A 12,289-nucleotide genomic window follows, 5' to 3' on the forward strand; every position below is an offset into this window, starting at 1 on the left:
TTCTTGCTAACACATTTTGCTTTTACAGAGCAAGATAAAAAACAGAGCTGTAGTTTTATTATTTATGGTTTTCCTCCATCTTTTATATGGCACATGTTGAAGGAAATGGGCTTTATGTATTAAATCAGACTTTTAAAGAGCAGTAGTGGATTCAGAATAAACTTTGTAGATTTTGCAAAGACACGGTAACATCTCTTGATTGTGAATCATAAACTTGGGTGCCATAGACAGGTAAAAGAATTATGAAAGAAAGTTAAATTTATTATTTTAGCTCCTCTCTGTCTTTTACTTGTCCTTCATCCGTACTTGTGTTTTTGTCTGCTGTAAGTGTAATCTCTCTCCTGAGAATGGCTGCAGCTCTGTGTCTTTCTTCTCACCTTTGGTCCTCTCCCTACAGCATTCTTCATGCTTTTGGTCAGAATCCTTAGATTTTTTGGTCCTTTTGTCATCATCGTCAGAGTGGTGGTGCTTTTTCTTCTTCTGTTTTTTTAGCCAAGTGCGACTGACTTTGTGAGACTCTTCTACATCCTCATCCAGCACAAGGTTTTATTTGACATCTTGCTTTGGTTTTACCTTTTCTTTCAGAGCAAATTTTGAAGGTTTGTCACATTCCTTCTCATAGTCCTTGAAATTTTCCTTGGTAGATCTCCTTCCATTCACCTTTTCCCTTCCATTTAATCTTTGCAACAGACTGGCTAAAATCCACATATATCCACCTGTCATCTACCAGCACATTGACCATTTTGAGGCAGGCTTTCTCACAGTCTTCCTCCTTCTCAAACTCAATGAAAGCATAACAAAGAGATTCACCAGTCTTCCAGTTTTGGATCACTTCACAATTTTTAATGGGACAAAATTGTGAAAGTATTATCTGCAGGTCTTCACCTGTGGTGACATGATCCAGTTTACAAACAAACAGCACATTTTCTGGTGGCTGGATGTCTGCCTCTGGTAAGTCTCCCATTTCTAGAAGGATGACACGAGTTTTTGCTTCTTTTTCTGCCTGAACTTCTTCTATTTCATCTGCAGTCCGTCCTTTCATGTCATCAATTTCTTCATCTGCTCCTATTCTGCCACTGTTGAGCTGTTACTTTGTAGGTTTTGATAAGTGATCAGGAACACACAAGGCAGGTGAATCATCAAAGGGATCATCTAAAATTACTGTATGATTTATCCTGATATCTTGATATGGGATAAAAGCCTTATCTACAGAGGTTTCATTAATTGTCTTCAGTACATCCATGCCTTCTGTCACTTCTCCAAATACTGTATACTACGAAGGTAATCCAGGTTTTCCCCTGTGGTAATGAGGAACTGTGATCCATGCTGATCCCTGCCATTGTTCACCATTGACACAGTTCCCTTCTTCTTGTGCTTGATTCTGGGCACCTTTCCTGCCTCAAAAAAGCTGGCTTGATCACCATACAGTTGACAAAATATGGATTCCCTTCCATGGCCAGTTCCCATGCAGTTTGGATAATAAAATCCCTCTGTACATGATAAATAAGACAGTAGTTGTAGTCCTTGACTTTGCAGAGCTTCAGGAAATTCAGAGGAGTGCAGGGGTGCTCCTCCATGTAGAGGTTGCCCACCATGGTCCCCAGCAGCACGGCCATGGCCACATGCACCCAGCACGTGGCTCTCCCCTTCTCCCAAGATTATTTGATTATTATCAATTTTGAGTTCTTAGCTAAGTCTAGAACCTTGAATTTTATTTGCAGCAGTTCTTGAAAGTTTAGAAATAATTAGCTCTTGAGAAAAAATATTACTGCTCAAGCAGAAAAAGTTGTTTTAATCATGCACCTGGTTTATTGCCACAGCTCTAGAAATTTTTTATCTAAAAGTGTTTGCACCAAGTAATCTTTAATTGTTTGTTATACCTGAATCTACATTGCATAAATTTATAATGGATTTGTCACACCCTTTTCATTCCCTCCAGAAAAATAATTCTGTTCACAGATTGTCTGCAGTTTTGTTGTTAATAAGATTAAACAAAGGTCCAACATTGTCAGATTTGAGTAATACTAAGATATGTTTTGTTGATTTGATTAAGGATGAGTTCTTGGTTGATTTTGTTAAGTTAATCTCTGTTAATCTCTGTTAAGTTTGAGTGTTACTGAGTTCAGACAATGTCCAGTTTAATTGTTCTCTTTAAGCTATTTCCTGTTCTATTCCAGTTTTACTGAGATATATTTTCAGTTCTGTTCTGTTTTTTATTTAGTGCAAATTAAGTGTTGGTAAAATTACATAAAGTTAAGCCTCAGTATTTTCAGATTTGGAGTAATGTTAAATTACATTCTATTAATTTGATATCCTTTTTGGGCTGAGTCCTATTAAGTACATTTTGTTCTGTCCAAATGAATTTCTACCAAGTTTGAGTGTTGTGTAATCTAAGTTATTGTAGATTTTGTTAATGTTTTGTTTTGAAAGACAGGTGTCTGCTAAGGAAGAGCAGGTAGGGTGGATTCACTACACCATGTGTTTTTTCTTAATTGTTTTTGTTTGTTGAGGAAATATATCTTCAATAAAAGTGAATTCAGTGCACTGACTTCACTTACAGGCAAAATGTAATGGCAAAGCCATTGATTTGGACATCAGCAGGATTACAGATTTCTCTACAGTTTGTCTGAATTCAGCCCTGTGTCCGTGGGCACACTCTGGTGCCAAGGAAAAGGGGAGATGTGCTGTCCAACAGGGCAGAAAAGGGGCTCCGTGTTCAGAGAGCAGCAAAGGGCAGGAGCAGCACTGGCTGAGCCCTGCACGGTGCTGGGGACAGAGGGAGCCCCTTGGCTGGGCAGGGCAGCCCCGGCACGCCCCAAGTGCCACCCATGGCAGGGCTGATACCGACGTCCTGCCTGCCCACAGTGCCTGGGGAAGTGGCAGCAGCACACCTTGGTTCCCAAACCTGTTTGTCACCCTGCTCAGCACAAATGGATGTTACATTAGTCCCAGCGACAGCCTGGCGGTGGCAGGCTGGGCTGTTACTGGTGTCACCCCCGGGCAGGGGTCTCAGCCTCCAGCCAGCCCTAGGGCTGCTCTGGCAAACTGCTGTGGCAAACTGCTACTGCAAACACTCCTCAATTCCCTGGCAATTGTCACCCTGATTTTTTAAGATTTTCTAAGTCCTCTGATATTTACATTCTTGTAACGACCTTTCTCACACACTTTCTGTAAATAACTTGCTGTTTTGCATTCTTTTATGGAGGAGGAGAAAGTTGATGAACAGTTGGTTTGTCCGGTGTCATTGGAGAGGTGGCATTTTCACCTTCCATTCCAGTGTCACTTTTGGAAATCTATAAATGCTGGAGTCAGAAAATAAACTGCCTTTTTTTTACCTCGAGAACAGCAGCATGTTTGTGTCATGTTTTTTCATATTTTATAGTGACAGACAATTACACCACAGACTGAAGCCTTGCCACAGTAGAGATCCTTTTTGGATAAGGATAGTGTTTGAGCTAAACTCTGACGTGGAGCTGACACAAGAGGTGTTTCCTTGAAGCAGCAGGGCACAGGTGCCAGCATGGCACAGGTGGCCAGCAGGGCAATCAGAGTGCAGCACCTCAGACGCTCATTGCCCCCCTGGCCCCCAGTTCCAGAGAGGGAGGTGCAGTCAGATGTCCATTGCCCCCCCGGCCCCCAATTCCAGAGAGGGAGGTGCAGTCAGATGTCCCCACTCCTGGAATGTGGCACTGAGTGCTGAGGGAGGGGACCAGGGCCAAGTAGTGCAGATGGCACAAGGGGCTGTAAAACCCCAGAGGCATCTTCCTGGGCAGGGTTTGAGCAATATGTCTCAGGAGGGAAGAGCCATATTTGAAATCTGAGGAATCTGGGGAGTTTATCTTCAGCTGTGCTTGGCTATTCAGCGAGCAGTCAGGGAATGTGCAGCTGGAGCACTGTGGCAGGTGACTGGTTTGGGTTTTCTGCTGGTGCTGACACAGCTCCCAGGCACTGGAACGTGGTCTGCAGCTCCCTGGGTGTGTTTCCCCCAGTGAAGTGTTTGAACCTTTTTGATGGTGCCTTCATACAGCATTATTTTTTTATGGAGGTTTCCTTTGTGGTGATGATGCAAAAGAAAAACATCTTAAAGCCAGGGCAGGTTACACACAAGGAGTATGTGGCTGTAGGAGACTGATGTGCTGTGGAAGCCTGGAAGGAACAATCACACAGGGCTAAAACACTCTCCTGAACCTATTGAGCTCATGGATTGATTTTTTTTTTTTTTTGGTGGTTTTTGTCAACTTCCATCCTTACTCAAAGCTTTTTAATGTTCCAGAGAGCCAAATACAAAGGCAGAAAGGAGAAGGAAATCGAGGGGACAAATTAGCTGTGGTTTTGAAAGGGTGAAATGAGGAAACAGAATGAATGCTAGGTCAGTATGATATACCAGGAATTGTGTCCAATTCTTGTGTCCAAGTTCAACTCTCTTAGCTTCAAAAATCTTCATAAATGCAGAAATCTCCCCTGACTGTGGTCTGGGAGGAGCCTGTAATTTGTGTTCACTTTGTGCTGATTCATTGTTGCACATAAGTGTTTGCACTTTAGCCATGGAACAAAATCTCGTCAAAAATAGTTGTGATAAATCAGTAGCAGAAGACAGGACAGCACTAAACCCCAAGGATTAGGAATATCTTGGCTACTCCACACCATGTCAGGCAGTCAGGCCTGGGCTCTGGTTGTACATTCTTTTCACAGGCTCCATTCTCACTCCAGTCTAGAGTTAACTGGATCACAAAATATTTTCTGTAGGAAATATCAAAGGCACATCTACAGGTGGGGTTGAGAAGTGATTGAGAGCAGTCCTGGGGAGAAAACAACAGGGAGGATGGGATCTTGGGAATGAGGAATTGTTCCCTGGCAGGGTGGGCAGGCCCTGGCACAGGGTGCCCAGAGCAGCTGTGGCTGCCCCTGGATCCCTGGCAGTGCCCAAGGCCAGGTTGGACACTGGGGCTGGGAGCAGCCTGGGCAGTGCAAGGTGTCCTTGCCATGGCAGGGGAGGAATGGTCTCTTCCAAACCATTCTGAGATTCTGTGATTGCAATTCCAGTGGAAGACATTTATTTTCCAAATGTCTTCTTTTCAGCTGTTCACAGATAATGAAAGCAACTGTCTCTGGTGTTTGCATTTCTTTTCAGTCAATGTAATACCTATTCTTTGCTTCCTCCTTTTTTAAAGCAAGGATCATCCCATATGTGGTGGTGCTATAGCTCTGCAGTAAATTTTACCTCAATTCACAGACCCATGGGTGTTAGTTTGCATTTGAGGGAGAGGTGCTAGTTTTTCCTTTTAAAAATTAACATTCAGAGCTGTAAATCTTATTTACCAGTGTCCTGCTGTGTTGAGAATAACATTAATATATGACATAGCTTTAACTAAGCCAAGATTTCTATCTGGTAATTATTTTTTTCCCACCTGAATTTTTTTGTCCCTCACAGAGAAAATGCTTTGTATTATACAATGGAGTTTAAAAAGCCACAAACTGATTTAGATTTGTGGTGCATAATTTCTAGTAATTTTTATGTATATTAATGTTAAATCATGTTCTTGATTTCCATAAATGACCCACATAACATGCCACATTTCTTCCATGTTTTAAACAGCCCTGGGTTTTGATGAACAAAAATTGATAGGTATGAGATGAACAAAAGAATACTGATGACACATAATATAAGCCTTGATCTAAAGTTGTGAACTTGTCAGATGATCTGCCAAAAATGGATTATATTCTAAAAGTTTGAAATATGGCTGAGAAGCCTGCTGGCCATTATTCAAAGCCTTTAATTTATTACATTGATGCTGTTAGACAAGTGATAATCATAGGCTTTAATTTCCTGCAGAATTGGGCATAGGTGTAGAATGCTTTATACCATTTAATATGCAAAAAACCCCTCAGATCAGAGAATGGAATTTCTATCTGTGTCACTACAGGTTGTGTAATCTGACACAGATTGGTATTAATACACTACATAAAACTGGAATTTTCCTAGACCTCTGGTATTTCTTTGCATTCTTGATATTCACACTTCCAAAAAATGTGCAAGTTCACGTCCATCTTCAGTATTATACAAACTGTAGTCATTTGCTGCATTAAATGCCCTATAATTTTCTTCTGCATTCAAAATCCTCTTGTTCTTTACTGGAGCTGCATTGTTGAGATCTGTGGTGGGTCGAACCAATCATAAACTTGTTGTTTCTCTTGTCTCTTTCTGCAGTTAATGGTAGCCCACAGCACTGTTCCCAACTCATCCAGCACAGATAATTGTTTTTTTGCTATAGGATTTTAGATTCTGTTTGTGCAGTTTTGTCTTCCTTTGCAAGAGATAAAAAGACACTTGGTCCCCAGGGCATGGCTCCCCTGGCCCTGCTGAGTGCCTGAGCAGCTGAATAGAACTGATAATCTTTGGCATTTAGCAATAGGTTAATTTTACTCAGCTACATATGGGGCTCCAAGAACAATAGGTTTCCAAACATTTTAATTTTTTGAAGGCTTTTGTGAAAAGTATTTCATGCAAATTGTTTTAAGCTTAGCAGCTTACTTCAAAGCATCTTTTGCCCTCTGCAGGTTTACAGAAAACTTTCCATTTCCATTCTGTGTGCTTTTTCTCTTTTTAAAGTTTATTATTTTTATTAAATACTCTTCACAACGTGGAGAACATACTAAAGATATTTAACAAAAAGTGTCCATTCAGCCTGGAGAAGAGGTGGTTTCTTAATTGTGGTCCCTGAAGAACCTACAAGAAACATGGAGAGAGACAGTTGACAAGGGATGGAGTGCCAGGACAAGGGGGAATGGCTCCCACTGCCAGAGGGCAGGGTTATGTTGGATTTTGGGAAGGAATTCCTCTCTGTGAGGCTGGGGAGGGATTCCATTATCATAACAATTTCATTGTCTTTAATTTATATTACTCAATAATCTAACACAGTATCCGAGCAAGTGAAACATTTTTCTATTTAATGTTGTTTTTGGTGGACTAAGAGTATAAAAGGATCTGACTTCACATTGTAGCATAGAACAGGCTATGTCTGCTTGTAAGTAAAAGCTAATGTTTTGCATTTTAACAGGGAAGGAAATGAACAGTGGCACTAAAACCACATCTGCCAGAGCAGAGCCTAGTGGCAAAAGTTACCTCTTGTTACAGTGATGACAGTATCCAGATGTCACACAGTTAGGGGCATTTGCTAAAATCTTTCTGAAGTAGGAACACCTGTGACCGTCAAAAGTGATAAATATTAGATAATAAAATGCATTCCTGGTAGGTTCACAGTGTAACCAACACAGTCTGGGATAGCGCAATCACATTTCCTCCACCTCCCTTCAAAACACTTGCCTGCCTCTGTTTACTCCTATTTACATAGTGCTGAATCTTTGAGGGCCTCCTACTTTGTTTTTTTTTGCAGCTGTTGTATATATAACATGCACTATTGCAGAGTTTCTCATGTGCTTTCATGGGGCATTTTGGGGGGCCTTTGAGGGGAGTTTTGCATATGGATTTTTTTTTGTTGTTGTTGTTGTTGTTTGGTTGTTTTTATTGTTTCTGGACAGATATTCTGCAGGAATAAAGTTCAAATGTCTGGAGTTTCAGGTTGGGGGTAACCACTGAGAACTGAGGGTGTGTTTTTCTGTGCAGCTGCACGTTTGCTTGGGGCCTGCTGGGTGTTGCCCCATTAAAAGTAATGAAATGAAATGCACACATTGCCATGAGCTACATTTAAGCACAAACACTTGAAATGTCATTTTGAGAGAGGCTTTGCTCTCCTCACTTTCAGTGAATCTGAAGCAGAGTTTGAGGCTATTGTGGAAACAGAGCCTACAGCATGCCTGAGTTCTTAATTCATTTGAAGATGGCCTCACCTAAAGCAAAAAAATCCCAAAACAACACAACAAATCCCTTTGTTTTGCAGTGGCCCATAAAAGCTTGCCCTGTTGCAATCCCTCCTTCTGGAGAGTTAACTGGAGCCATTCCTAGCTCGGATTTGCTTTGCTCCCTCCTTACAGCTTTGAAGCTGCTGGTAACTCCCTCTGTTCTCCAAAACAACAAAGAGGGCAGTGCAACACTGTCCTCTTCCATGGAGGAGAATGGTGTCTTCTATAACTGCACTGCTTTTAAACATGCATGTTCAATTCCAAGAGAATATTTAAGGTATCCTCTGAGTATCTGTGTTTAAATGGAAATGGATGCAATTCTACATTTCAGGGAAAAAAAAATATGATTACACTTTTAGTTTTTGAATAAAAATGAAATTATTTAAGTCCTTGCAGTATCAAAATCCACTGTTTCTGTTTGATGCATCGATAGTGACCTCTGGGGTTGCTGTTCTGCTTCTCAAGGGGATTTTGTCTCTGCTCTTTTGGCTGGACTCCAGGTTTGGATGACAATTTCAAGGTTACAGTTTGTTTATTTTCTTATCCAGAGACAGGGGAGATCAATCCTAATCTACAGAGAGACTGAATCTCAAATGCCACAGTGCCAGAGGCTTGACCCTCAGGAGTGCTGAGCACTTGGAGCTCGCGGGCTGCGTGGCACCTCAGGGGTCCCTCCTGCCCCTGCCACCCTCTGCTGTGCCCTGCGAACTGAATTAGTCTCACTTTGCTTTCAGAGCAGAGGATTTTCTTCCAATGGACTCACTTGAATCCTGTCTTTCCAAGTAAAGTGGATAGTGGAATTCCTGAGTTTCTCTTCATTCTCAAAGGTAATGTTTGAGACTTACTGGCTGTTTTCCTTTTTTTCTTAGACTGTTTGCCACTAGTCTGTTCTGCTCTTGCATGCTGTGATCCTTTGTTTTCTATGTTAGCTCTGAAATATAAGAAAACCAGGCTACTGGTTCAGGCAGCAGCTCCTTTTTTAGGAACTAACCTTTGGTCTTTGGTGGACTTGAGGCAGTGCTGAAGAGCAGAAGGCACTGCTGCTCTGGGTGTTGTCAGCACCAGTAAAGAGAAACACAGACAAACTGATTCATTTCTTTCTACTTCAGATTAATCCTGAAAATATTTTCCTGTGGTCACCCAAGTGGAGGTCTCCCTCCACCTCCCTGGTGCTCGGTGACCTTTAGCAGTCCCAAAAGGAGGCTCAGTGCTGGTAACAGTTGGGAGATGTCAGCAGAACCTGAGCGAAAATATCCCAGCACAGCACTTCTCCAGGATGACTGAAATCCTATTTTTGGAGACGATAACATCATAACCTTTTAATTTTCCCTTCTATTTTTTTCTGGGTGACAGATTGACAAGCCTAGAGGATGAGGCTGTCTATTCATAGAGCAGGTTTGGCGTGGGCAGCAGCCCCCATTGTTCCCCATGCTGTCCTGCTGGTGTCAGCCCTGACCTTGGGATCTGCTCGGAGCCCAGGGCTGCAGCCCTTCCAGAGCCCTTCTCCAGGTGACTGATGCTCAGTGCCAGAGCAGAAGTGGCTCTGCAGAGACAACAGCTCCTCCCAGGCATTGCATTGATCACTCACCAGCCGAGCTGCTCCGAGCTTGCACTTCCAAACAACCATCTGAATTCCTGCCCCAGCCAATCTTTTTCATCCTGTCTCATCTTTCGTTCTCTTAACCACTGCTCACTTCAGATGGCATAATTAAAATCTAGGAGCAAAATATGGGTCTTTTCTCATGCAAAATTATTTTAAGTATTACTAGTATAGTCAAAGAAATAAGAAAATATCATTTTACAAGTTGTTGTTTATTTAATGTTTCCTTAATATAGACAGCAGGTTATAACACAGGTTAAAAAAAGGATGTGCCATAAGTTAACCTTTGCAGTTTATTTTTCTCTTACAGAATCACAGAATCATGAGGTTGGAAGAGACCTCTAAGATCATCAAGTCCAACCTATGCCCTAACACCTCAACTAGATTATAGCACCAAGTGCCATGTTCAGTCTTTTTCTAAACACATCCAGAGATGGTGATTCTACCACCTCCCTGGGAACAGCATTCCAGCACTTTATTATTCTTTTGGGAAAAATTTTTTTCCTAATATCCAACCTATACCTTCCCTGACGTAGCTTGAGACTGTGTCCTCTGGTTCTGTCAGTTGCTGCCTGGTGGAAGAGACCGACCCCCACCTGTCTGCAACCTCCCTTCAGGAGCTGTACAGAGCACTAAGGTCACCTCTAAGCCTCCTCTTCTCCAGGCTGAGCACCCCCAGCTCCCTCAGTGGTTGCTCACAGGGTTTGTGTTCCCAGCCCCTCTCCAGCCTCGTTGCCTCCTCTGGATGTGCTCAAGCATCCCAAGGTCCTTCCCAAACTGAGGGGCCAGAACTGGACACAATACTCAAGGTGTGGCCTCACCAGTGCCCAGTACAGGGGAAGAATGACCTCCCTGCTCCTGCTGGCCACACCATTCCTAATGCAGGCAGGAATTGCCTTCTTGGCCACCTGGGCACACTGCTGGCTTATATTCAACCGGCTGTCAACCAGCACCCCAGGTCCCTTTCTGCCTGAACACTGTCTAGCCACACTGTCTCCAGACTGTAACGTTGTAGGGGATTTTTGTGGCCAAAAACTGCTACTTTGATCAGTAGTTCCCCTTCTCTAATCCTTATTTTCAGTGCTGATGTTTGCACCATCTCCATTTGTTGTATGTGAAAGATAACACTTCTTGATAATGAAGATATTAGTCAATTACCAGAATTGCTGCTTCTGAGTGTTTTATAATGGAAGTGTCAGGGAGGGAGGCTTGCAGGAAGAGATTGTGCACAAGGAGAGTGATTCTGCTGTCCCTGCTCTTGCTGGTGGGGATTCTCATCTGCTGCCTCTGAGAATGAACAGCAATAAAGAATATCCAGAACCAAGATAGGATAATATCTAATCATTTCCTGAATGGATAAAGAAAGTTTTAGGGCGAATTTAGAAGGGTATTACTATCTCAGCTTTAATGATAGGATACTTTATATTAATTTAAAATTTCTCAACTTCAAAATATTCTTGTGGCCTCCACTCAGCCCACACAAAGCTAAGACAAGGTACCTTTCCAGGCTAGAAAGAGCCATCAGTCAGCAGCACACAATAGATATCAAAGACATCCCACTTCTGAAGGTATCATTAATACCAGTGCAGAACAAAGTGCACTGCAGCTTTTCATACCTCATCTGAAAGAAAACCACAGTCAATCCCACCTTGCCTAGCTGAGAAGGAGGAAGGGATGTATGCTTTCTAAGGTTTCTCAAGGATGAGCACAAATTATGTCTGTTCAGGCAGTGTTACTTGGCTTTCTATTTGCTTATGGATCACTTTAGTTATTCCTTTAGGAAATAAAGCATTATACTGTCAGTCTTCAAAAATATGTATTGTTAACATTAGCTTCACTTTACATTAAACATTTAAATTATGTATGAGACAGCTCAGGGTAAGGGTGTGCAGTGAGCTGTGGCATGGAGACTGGAAGTCTGTGTGAAGGCACTTTCAGAGAGCTTTGTGTGAAGGCCCTACACCTGGCTGAGCATGGCCGGGCTCAAGCACAAAGGAAATGATAAACCCTGTCTTAGTCCCAGCGACAGCAGAAGGAAGGTTTGCAAATCTCCCACTGAGCCCTCTGTGCCCGTGGGTATGGTTTGGGAGGACAGAGCCTGGAATGGTGCTGGGAGTCGCCCAGCCACCCTGAAGTGAGAAGGAAAGGCAGAGCTGCCATGGGGAAGCTCCCTCAGCTGGGTGGCTCCGGCCCTCCTGTCTGTGCTGGCAGCATCTTCACATTTTCCCCGTCAGCCCAAACACACAGACAGAGGATAAGGCAGGGGCCCTTCAGAACTGGCTGAGGTAGATCCCTGAAGTGCACCCAGCTGAACTCTTGGTGGGGGCACAGCTGGAAGTGGTTGCCACAGAATTTTCCATGTTCCCTTCCCCCTGCTGGGCTGTACCTGTGCCCAGGCAGACTGCTTTACTCCACATTTCAGTGGTGAGCCATTTGGACCCACAGTATGTCTTTTAGTCCTCATTTGTTCTGCAGATTAAACTTTTTATTTGTGAGCATAGTGTCACTTTTCACTATTCTGTACCCTGCCTGCCAGGCAGAAACAGGTGCCTTATTTGTGGAAACTTTAAAGCACAGTAATGCATAACACTAGTGGAAGCTCTCATGTTATTCCTACAGCCTCTTGAGCCTTAGTTAAGTGAAGTGATAGGATATGACACTGCTTTTTGTTTGTTTGGTTGGTTGTTTTTTGGTAACTTTCCCAAATAAATTTCCTGGAAATAAGGCATGACATTATTAGGCAGGTACTGAAGTGAAAGCTCGGTGCTTGTTTGCTTTGTAGCATTGTTTTACTTGTGCAGAGAAAAGAAAAGAATACTGTGGCAATGT

The 12,289-nt window shown here is 42.7% G+C and overlaps 1 pseudogene; it reads right to left on the bottom strand.

Moving 5' to 3' along the window:
- Positions 1-296: 296 nt before the first annotated feature.
- On the bottom strand, positions 297-1,616 carry LOC121331951 (annotated as a pseudogene).
- Positions 1,617-12,289: the final 10,673 nt, after the last annotated feature.

This window comes from Onychostruthus taczanowskii, unplaced genomic scaffold (assembly GCF_017590055.1).
Source record: "Onychostruthus taczanowskii isolate IOZ18803 unplaced genomic scaffold, ASM1759005v1 scaffold130, whole genome shotgun sequence".
NCBI classification, from domain to species: Eukaryota; Metazoa; Chordata; class Aves; order Passeriformes; family Passeridae; genus Onychostruthus; species Onychostruthus taczanowskii.